The sequence below is a fragment of the Pinus tabuliformis genome, chromosome 1_2, assembly GCF_031772625.1.
Source record: "Pinus tabuliformis cultivar Carrire ecotype Pingquan chromosome 1_2, CPIR1, whole genome shotgun sequence".
Taxonomy (NCBI): domain Eukaryota; kingdom Viridiplantae; phylum Streptophyta; class Pinopsida; order Pinales; family Pinaceae; genus Pinus; species Pinus tabuliformis.
In genome coordinates this window covers 528004502-528015451 of record NC_142298.1, presented here as the reverse complement: position 1 = coordinate 528015451, position 10950 = coordinate 528004502, and positions in this window count along the sequence as shown.

Here is a 10950-nt window from a genome sequence, read left to right as displayed (position 1 = left end):
AACTTGTAATTCATACCCATTAATACATAAAACATGAAAATATACACAGAAATAAGGTATAAATTCTCTTTTATTAATTCTTCCCACTATTACAAACTTAATCTCCCCTGCACACTTAGCTACAAGGATCCGCGCACTCAGCTACGGATTACTAGGCCTCTGTGCACTCAGCTGCAGAGCCTTCTCCTACTCTACGACCCAAGGACACGACTTACACTTGACTCAATGCTTCATCAATCCCTTAGACTCGTCATGCTTCTATATATTCTCTTCACTTAGAGCCTCACTCTATTTATACAATCCCATGGTCCGCGGACCATGGGTAGATATTTCACATTAACATTACATTACAAAAACAAGGGCAGACAACCCTGTGACTCTATTATGACTTCATGCTCTGTGCCCACCAATTGCGGAGTCTTTACAATGGACTTGGTCAAAAATTGGGCTTTAAGCCCCAAAACATGCCTTGGGGGGATTCCACACCCAACAGGCCCCCAACACAAACATCATGACTCGTCCTCGAGTCACTCTGTCAGTGCGGAGATCTTCGCGCAGAGTCCCTCCAACTCTGCTCGAACTACTGCAAGGTCAATAGTGCACTGAGCAGCTACCTGCTAAATCTCCTATACCTGTTGTTCCGATATCGTGGTGTCAAAATTGCTTCCCTGGACATGTTCTTGCATCCCTTGTATTTGCGCGAGCTTGCCTTCAATTGTCATTGTAATGAAGAAGGCCTCATCGATCCAAGGCTAAACGCATGCTTTCAAGACAGATTCTTGGTGTCATGCGGCATCCACTTTCTCTTTCAACGCTTTGGCTTGTCGCATTCGCGCAAGCCTCTGAGTGAGGGTCACCATCTACATGGTCCCTTTGGCATTGTCATACTGCTACTAGAGCTCACGCGCCTCTGTCTCTAAGTAATGGATGTTAGGGTCCTCCTGCAGATTAGTGAGGACCTCAAATGACTCCTCCAACATTCTGGTGCAGTCCCTTACTACATTGCTGATCTCTTCCATCCCTGATGTAATAGCGTTGGCACGCTATTCTCTTACCTCTAGAGGGGTGGACGGTTGCGCCTTCAACCGCAGCTCTGCTATCTAAAGGTTCAGCTCCAGCTAAACCTTAGTCATTTCTTCTTGTGCCTCATGCACCCCTGCTACTCTTCTGTGGATGTGCACCTCTGCTGGTGTGTCTGCTAGGATGGCTAGCTCAGGGACCATCTGACAGCCTTCTTCAATTACCTGTACCAGTTGCTTGTTCTGTGACACCACTTCGTCAAGCTACAAGCTCAATTATTCCATGTTGATCTTTTGCTCATTCAGTACTTGTAGTGCATGGTTCTCCCTAGCCCATAGTTCTACAGTAATCCCATCCTACAGAATATATAGCATCTCCCGCGGTAGTGTAGCCATGTTGATCCCGATACCTTTCAGTGCACTAATCATAGGCCTGTCAGCCTCATTTTGTGTAACTAGTCCCCCTTCTAGCAGCACTATTGTATTTGTTGTCTAAGCACGCAGCATCTACTTTGCTGCAGTTGTCCCTATTGCGAGGCTGGTTGAAAGGGTACCAGCCTGAGGAGTGCACACCTGCAACTCCTGAAGTTGCACTTTGAGGGCCCCCAACACAATCTGATTCTCTTGTGCAAAGTTCCGGAGGGCCTCGGAGGTGACGTCGTGCACTATCTCATTGATGTTGTGCAGATCACCCTCAGTGAGGGTGATCGGGTCGATAGACAACTTTGATGCCTCGAACTTCTTGCGTGGCCCCATCTACCCCGTTGTTCTTTCTTTAGAAGCTTTGTCACGTCGTTAGAGCTGATTATATTTCATGGTTTCCCTATGATACCCCTTAATTCAACATCCTTTCCTTCCCAAAAACATTTCAAGAAAATTTATTGAAAATTAAAAGCTATTGTACCCAAGGATTGTATCCATTGGACTCCTAGTACAATATCAGCACCTCCCATTGGAATGGAAAGCATTGGGCTAGTCAATACATATTCTCCTATGGATAGCTTGATATTATTGCTCTATAAAGTGCCATAATATCAAGCTATCCATGGGAGAATATGTATTGACTACCCTAATGCTTTCCATTCCAATGGGAGGTGCTGATGTTGTACTAGGAGTCCAATGGCTACAATCCTTGGGTACAATAGCTTTTAATTTTCAAGAACTTTTCATGAAATTTTCTGTGAAAGGAAAGGAAGTTGAATTAAGGGGTGTTGCAGGGAAACCAGGAAAGATAATTAGCTCTGATACCAAATGTTATGAAACTAGCTCACAAAAAGATAGAAAAGATAGATCAACACCTTAGAATTCAGCCTCTTCGAGGGGGAAACCTCCTTTACATTACACAAATGAATGATTCTTTGATGATTCAAATGACAAAACCTCCTTTCTATATATAGGAGTCTAAGGAGTCATAGTATAACCCAGCCGACCTAACAATAATAATATAAAGGCACAAAAATAAAAATAAAGGGATTCTATGGGGCACAGTAATAACAATATGGGGACAATAGGGGCACAACAATATTAATAAGGGATACAACTACAATAGTAATGGGGTAATCACTAGTATTATAGGGACCTAACACATTCATATGAATTCGCACAGCAAATGAACAACAAAATTTTAATTCATACCCAATAATACATAAAACAGGAAAAGATACACAAAAATAAGATATAACTTCTCTTTTATTAATTCTTCCCATGGTTATAGACTCAATCTACCCTACTCACTCAGCTGCAGGGGTCTACGCTCTCAGCTACAAAGCCTTCTCCTACTCTACAACCTAAAGACATGACTTACACTTTACTCAATGCTTCATCAATCCCTTAGACTCGTCATGATTCTATATCTTCTCTTCACTTAGAGCCTTGCTCTATTCATACAATCCCATGGTCCATAGACCATGGGTAGATCTTTCATACTGACATTACATTACAAAAACAAGGGTGGACAACCCTGTGACTCTATTATGACTTCGTGCTTCCCGCCCACAAATCGCAAAGTCTTTACAATGGACTTGGTCAAAACTTGGGCTTTAAGACCCAAAACATGCCTTGGGGGGGATTCCACACCCAACAATCTCAATCCCATGACATCTTCTTGGCAGGATTCTCCTTCCACATTTTCTGGTTGTCAATTTCCTCAAAACTCTTCTTATTGTCAGACATGATCCTAGATGTTAATAAGTATAGTTTATTCCATACATTCTTAAGAATATGGCCATCTATATGATGGGAGAAAAAAATGTTCTCGTAGTCTAGTCCCTCTTACTAGGAGAACCCTCTTGTCACAACCTTCCCTTATACTTCTTGAAGCTGCCACATATGTAATGGAAATCTTTGCAATAGACCTGATTTTCTATGAACCTCATTTAGGGCGTCATGGAAAATAGAATTGATAATGAAATTAAGAAAGAAATATTAAGGTCATACAAAAAATGAAAGGACAAGAGGTTGACTAAATAAAATAATAATAATCAAGGGAGAAAAAAAGATACTTATATTGTAATTAAAAAAAAGAAACAAAAAATTATCAATTTTGTGATAGATCTAAAGGAAAAATTATTTTGACTTCCTCTAAGGTGCAGGTTGCTCATCATCATGATTTTAGCCCTTGGTTGTTGATGCATGCTCCTTTTCCTTTTGTTTTCTTTCAGGGAAATTGGATCCATAGTGTCCAAAATTTTGACAATTGAAACACTTCACTTTTGACATGTCCTTCTTCTTCTTATCTTCAGCATGAGCATGTCCTCTACTTGAATTCTTCTTACTAAATTTTTTTAATTCCTTTTTGTCAATTTTTCCAAAGTTCCTGCTTCCCTTTCCTTTTCTAGAATGAGCTGCAAGGGCTTGTTTTTCTTCATTCTATGAAATTTGTGAGTTATTTCTGGACAATAAAAGTGATTATTCTTGAACACAATTATTCCATAGCTTATCCAATATAGGTAGTTTTGATTGTGCATAGATTCCTTGAATGGCTCCCATGAAGGAGGAAATCCATTGAAAACAATTGAAACAAGTTTTGGATCTTCAATGGTGTCTCCAATGGCTACAATCTTGTCTTTGATTTGTGAGATATTCATAAGATACGAGACAAAAAAAAATCTGATCTAAGCCATTGTGATATTATAGAGATGACTTTTTCAAGGTTAACTTCATGTTGGTATTACTGCTTGCTTATAGTTTCACCAAAGCATCATATATTTCCTTAGCATGCTTTAATCCAACTACATGAGGAATCAAGTGATATTTTTTTGATTTTACGAAAATTGCCTTGGCCTTATATTCATTATTCTTATATTTGGCTTTCTCTTCAACTCCCTCTAGTTCTGGAATGACTTTCGCCACATGATCCTGAAGTCCATTCTCTTCCAAAATAAGTAGTATTCTGGTATTCCAATATCTGAAATTGATGGCACCAGCCAACCTATTTTCAAATCTAAGATTTGGTTCCATTTTAGGAAAGAGACCCAAAAAAAAGTTAGTTGTTTGAATACTTGTCTTTAGGACTAGCTTTAATGGATGCTCTTTCAATAATGCTTTGGTTCCATGTTGAATTTTCAATAATAATGTATATTTGAAACTTATGTTCTGATCTGATAATTACTTTCCAATTATTTTCAATCAATTTATCTTATGTCACATATATCATTAAGAAATTACACACATAAAATCTCAACAATAATGTAATGAAAATAGTAGGATCATAAAGAGACAGCCAAGCAAAATAGAGACAACAAATTTACCGTGGGAAAACCCTATAACTTTTCTTCTAGGAGAAATTTATTATTCAAGAATATTTACAATTCCAAGAATATTCTAGAAATATCTGCCACAAATTCAAGTCCAAGGTACCAATCAAAATTGGTCAAATACTAGTTACCCAATGATGGTTGAGTTGCCAAAAATCAAGGAAATCAATGTTAGTCAATGTTGGTCAACAATCTGAAAGTTTGGCCTGAGGTCAACTTTGTCATGCAGTGAAAGCACTGTTATGAATTCACTCAATTTTCAAGGGAATTTGGTTGTTCTTTCGACCCCCTATCATTGCTCTCACGAAAAATCCAAGTTATAGCAATCATCACATGCCATGTAGTCAAAATTTTAACATCCCAAGTTTTCGTCGAAATTCTGACGCATATGATTGTCAGAACCTTGTTCATCCAAGGAAGCCTACATTGAGTTGGAACTATTATCTATCGTTGTAGCCATTGTCTAAGACAACATTATAAGACTGATGACTACACCGATATTTTTCTGTTAAATTTTCCATAGTGGAGACATCTTGTGCTATGAGAACTATCGTCAGAAGCCTGATGCTTATGTTGAATATTTTACAACAAATTTTCCATAGTGGCGACATATTGTGCCATTGGAACTGTTGTCATAAAATCGACACCTACATCGATTTTTTTCGACAAATTTTCCACAGTGATGACATCCTATGTCATTGGAACCATCATCACAAGACTAATGTAAATGTCGATTTTTTTCCAACAAATTTTCCATAATGGCGGCATCCTGTGCTATCAAAACTTTCATCAGAATGCTAACACTAATGCCAATTTAAAAATAAAATAAAAAATTGAATCCTAAGATTTATTATTATATTGAGGACTAACATGTTAAAGTATAGGCCATGTGCACAAAATTTATGGACGTGGGTTTATTCTACCATATATTAATGTCAAAATATGTGCATGTTGATAATGCCATTATTGGAGATGTGCATGGTCCCTACCATCAAACCGAATGCAGGGATCAACAACTTGTCAAGAGTTAATGTGAAGTGATCTCTCGCATAGCATTTTTTTGGGATGCCACAAAGATTTGGATCTATGGATAATATTGCAACGGGATCCCCCCTCCATTTATCAAAAAACAACTAAGGGGGACCCTCAGACGATGTTTTTTATTTCTACAAAACCATTCATTGGAACAATGTGCGCTAAGACAACACATGCCATGTCAACTGGTATGACAACCTGGTCTACACATCATGGTGGTGACATATTTCCTTCATGGACATGCCTAAAATGCCTAGAAATTGTATTTTATAAATGCAATTAGAAGCCATCCATGTCAACCCTAATTCATTTTCTATTATTCTCAGTGCTTGTACTTTTTCTTGTTCTTGTGCTTTCATCCTGGTAGAGATTATGAGGATGGGACTAGGTAGGTGCATAGTAATTTCTAACTCAAAGTGTTTGCAAATATTGAGTAATAGCTAACTCACCTTTTGAAAAAATATTCTTGAGGCTTTGTAGCAGGGAAAAGTAAAACCTCCTGCAAAATAAATTAAAAACTCAATCTCTATATTGAAAAATCATCTCCTAGACAAAACATTCAAATAAACAATTATAACCTTTATATTCTGAGAGTCTATTAACATCATGGAAAGTTGATAAATTCTAATTCCCCATCCACCATTTGGTGGTGATCCACACTCTAACGTAGTGTAAAATGTCTTGTCAAGAGCCATTACTTCATCATCACCTAATTGTTTGTCTTAAAATATTGAAAGCCAATAGGAAAAGTAAAACTATAAAAAGGTATTTAAATTGAATATCCATTTATGATATCAAAAGATTATTCAACTTTGTAAACAACTATGAACTCTCAACAATTGTATCTACCCACTGTGCAAATCAAAATTTTTTAAATTGCCAAAATTGAAATTTTATAACATCATCAAATGACAAAAATTGGCCAAAATGACAAAGACGAAGCATGTAAGCCACAACCAAATAGAGAGGAGCTATATGAATATCCCAATGAATACTATGTGCTTTTGAGGCATATTTCATCAAGCTCAGCTACATGGGACCTAGTAGTCATCATATTATTTCTCGAGAAAAGTTCTAAGGAAAAACCTAATCACTTTATAACAAGAAACACTTAATTGTATTATATCAATAGATTGGTACAAATATTTGGTCTAATTTTTTTAATAGTTGAGCATGCCACATTTATTAAGTGGGGATAATGGGTAGGAACTCACACACATATATTTCTACCAGACATATGCAATGGCCCTGTCAAGCTACATTTCAAGGCCTAGGTGCATAATTTTTTGGAGACAAGGAACATTGTGAGTAACGTTGGAAATACCAAAGGGGTGAAACAATATTTTTACAGTTGTTATATTATTCCATTTAATATTATTAATTAAACTATAACATAATATATAAAACAATAAAATAATTTTATTACTGAAAAATGATAACGACTCCAATCCCCTTCTAAAAAAACCAAGCTCCAACATGTACATTAAAATTCTAACTCCTTCAAGGCTCTAGCCTTGAATGAAGACTTCAATCCTTAAATATCAATCTAGGCTCCAACCTAGTCTCAACAAGGCTCTAACCTCTTATGAGGACTCCAATCCTTGAAAACCTATCTAGTCTCCAACCTGGTCTCAATGAGGCTCCAACCTCTTAAAAAAATCCAATCCTCTTATGCGTATTCAAGCTCACCTTTCTAGAATGCTTCCAAAATAATATCTCCAATAGATACTTCAAAAGCGTCTTCAAGGTATGCTTCAATAAATGTCAACAAGTCTACTCAGGGATCTCTAATATCAGCTTCAACAATTCTTCAAGGACTGCTCCACTAGGTCTCTACCAAATATTCTTATAAGTTTTTAAGGTTTTCTTAAGGGTCTTTAGAAGCCAACTTCAAGTTTTCTCCAAGTGATATTCAATTCTGTAACAGGGAGGACTCCAAAGACTACTTTGTTCTCCTTCAAAACTGAACTTCAATATTACTTCACATATTGTCTCAAGATTACCCTCAAGGGTTGTTTCAAAGGTTCTCCAAGAACTATTCTAAATATACTTCAAAAAAATTCTTTAAAATGTTATTTAAATTTCTTCACAAAAATCTTTAGGTCTTGCTTCAAGGTCTCCATAGTTTCCTCAATAAGTTTCATTTAACCTTCTCAACAAGTGTCTTTGAATCTACTCAAGGGGTCTCAAAATTGTTTTGTTTCAATGCTCTTTAAGTTTGTTATAAAAATAGCTTTCAAGGTCTACTCAAATTCATTTAAAATATTGTTTCCAAGAAATTTTCAAGTTGTCTTCAAAACATCCTCCAAATTGCTTCAATGTAAGCCTACAATGTTTTCTCAGAAGTTTTCCCCAAAATTATATTCTCATATGCCTCAAATCCTTTACATCTGAGGTCAATTTCAATCATAGGTTGAGCTCTTTATCCATAGTGTGAGTTTTTTTCTAACAAACCTAAAAATAGTCCATATAAAGGAACCAAATTTGCCACAAAGGGTTGAGTTTTGTACCCCACTACAAGACCAAAAATTGTTGGTTACAGTGGGATGAGTTACAAGCTTGAAGTTGCCTCAAAAGGTCGATTCTATTAACAGCAGTCCAAAATTGCAGTCTTGTACTCCCACGAGTTTGCTTTGTTTCAGGTCTTCACATGTCAAGATCAATTCATCTAGAATGGCCAAAAGTTTGTTTAGAAGTAAATTGAGTTCTATGCTATGAAGGGCCAGAATTCTGTGGTAAAATAATGGTCAAAATTTTATCAATAAATTCCTAAATTTTGCTCAAAACCTAATCAAGATAATGACAAATAACCCTTAAAAAAAATAAAATAATAAAATAAACCCTTCCTTTATTTTTCCCTTAGGTTCATAAGATATGAACCTCTATTCATCTTCCTCGGGTTTGAATAATCTTGTTAAAATTGGAAACTAGGGCCAAATTCCACTTTGGATAGCTCATTTGATGGAGATGATGATTTCATTGAATTCCTCTTTTTGAGAGGATCGAAATAAACCTAAATATCATCAAATTTAGGCAAGGGAAAGTGTACTTATGACGAAAAACCCACATATTCACATTTGGACACGTCAGCCCTAATGGTAGAGTGGTCACCCTTCAAAGCCTATAAATGCAAGTGACCTCAAATAGATTTAAATATCACCAAGAATATTCTTCTTCTCTTCTTCATTGATTGGTTTGCACAAGTATGAGGTTGGATCGATAAAACAAGTCCGCAATGGTCTAAAATTACAGGGTGTGAATCTCACATCTATTTTTAGGGTTTTACATTATAATCGTTGGCTCGTCAAATGATAAATTCAACTTTAGTCATTGGCTTGTAGGCTCAAGAGAGTGACTAACTGAAAGCCTTCAGTCACCCACACTGCTCCTCCTTGAGACTGGAAATTTTGAATGAAATTTGACCATTTACTAAAGTTGACCGTAGTTGACCATAAACAGGACAAGTTGTCTCTGATATATATTGATGCTGGAAATATATTTATGAATGTTATTGAGTTATTTTGTTGAATGATATTGTACTGGGGTCATTATAGTATCTGCTAAACATTTTATGACAATCTAATAGGAGAAGAATTTCAAAGGGATTTCCCCCTTGTAGGGTTTTTCCTTGGTCTTTAACCAAACCTGGTGTCTCTTGTTGATGTGTTGATTGCCTCCTTTGTCATTGCATTTATTGTTCTATCTTCAATTACTGTTGATGACTGAAAATATTAATTTCTATTGGAAAGATTTCTAATTGAAGTTTTGAATTGGGCTAAAATAAATGATAAAACATAGAACAATATGAAAATTTAACATGGTATTAGAGCTAAGCTGAAGGGCAAGCCTAAAGGAGACAAGCATTGAAGAAATCATCTTTGGCAAAGTTGAAAGAACCAATCTAGTCAAGTTGGGATGTCTTCCTTCTTCTAGGAAATGAGAAATTAGGTGACTCATCTAACTTTGTTGCATGGAAATTCAGGTTGGAGATCATAGTTGACAACAATGATGTTTTGGATTACATTCAAGGAAAAGTACCTGAGCCTCTAGAGAATGCTTCCACTGTTGCCAAGAAAAAGCACAAGAAAGGTAAGTTAAAAGAAAAACAAATTATAGATGATGGTTTATAAGATAATTTACTTGCATATGTTGGAAATTTGAGGAAGTCTAAGGACATGTATAATAATATAGTTGGCATGTATAAGGTGAACAATTTGAATGAAATCGTCTCCTTGAAAGAACAACTCAAAGACACAAAGATGAACAAAGGGGATTTTGTGCAATCCTACATTATGAGGATATCTCATCTTAGTGATCAATTATAAAGTGTTTGGGAATTTGTTTCTGACAGGGGATTGGTGATTGTAGCTCTAAGAGATATCCCTCCTATTTGGGAACCCTTCATTACTACTATAAGAAACAACAATTCCCTCCCATCATTTGATGAAATTATTGGAAATCTCACTCAAGAAGAATCAAGGATGATATCAAGAGGGAGGATTCAAAAGCATGAAGAGGGAGAAGCCACTGCATTTGTCACTCAAAAAGGAAAAGGAGGTCCATCAAATTCAAGAAAGCCTCCACCTTGAGATGCAAAGAGAAGGAATGAAATATCATCATCTCATATTGGATGCTACAATTGTCACAAGAAGGGTCATTATGCTCGAGATTGCCTCAAGAAGAACAATGGTCCATGCTACAACACTAGAAGCAACAAAAATAGGTTGGATGATAGAAGAAGATAATATCGAAGGAATGATCAAAATTGAAGAGATGGAAGAATAAGAAGAGATGTTCCTAGTGACCATTTTTGGGCAAGGACCAACTTGGTCCAAGTTTTGGGTAAAAGACCTTGTGAAAGAAGGAGTGGACCATGTGGAGCTAGCAAAGATATATTCATTGTGTAGACTTTTAGGGATTTTGGGATGGGATAACACCCTTATTTTGTAATGGCTATTGGGTAGTAGTCCTTGTTTCATGGATCCATGGTATGTGGACCATGGCTTTTTTATAGATGTAATGTATAAAAGGATATGTAATACCTTAGAAAAAGGCAATCGATAATGAACCAAGTAATGAAATATCATTGAGTCCTTGTATTTCACATTTGTAGTCTGTAGTTTTGGGTAAGGCTTCGCAGC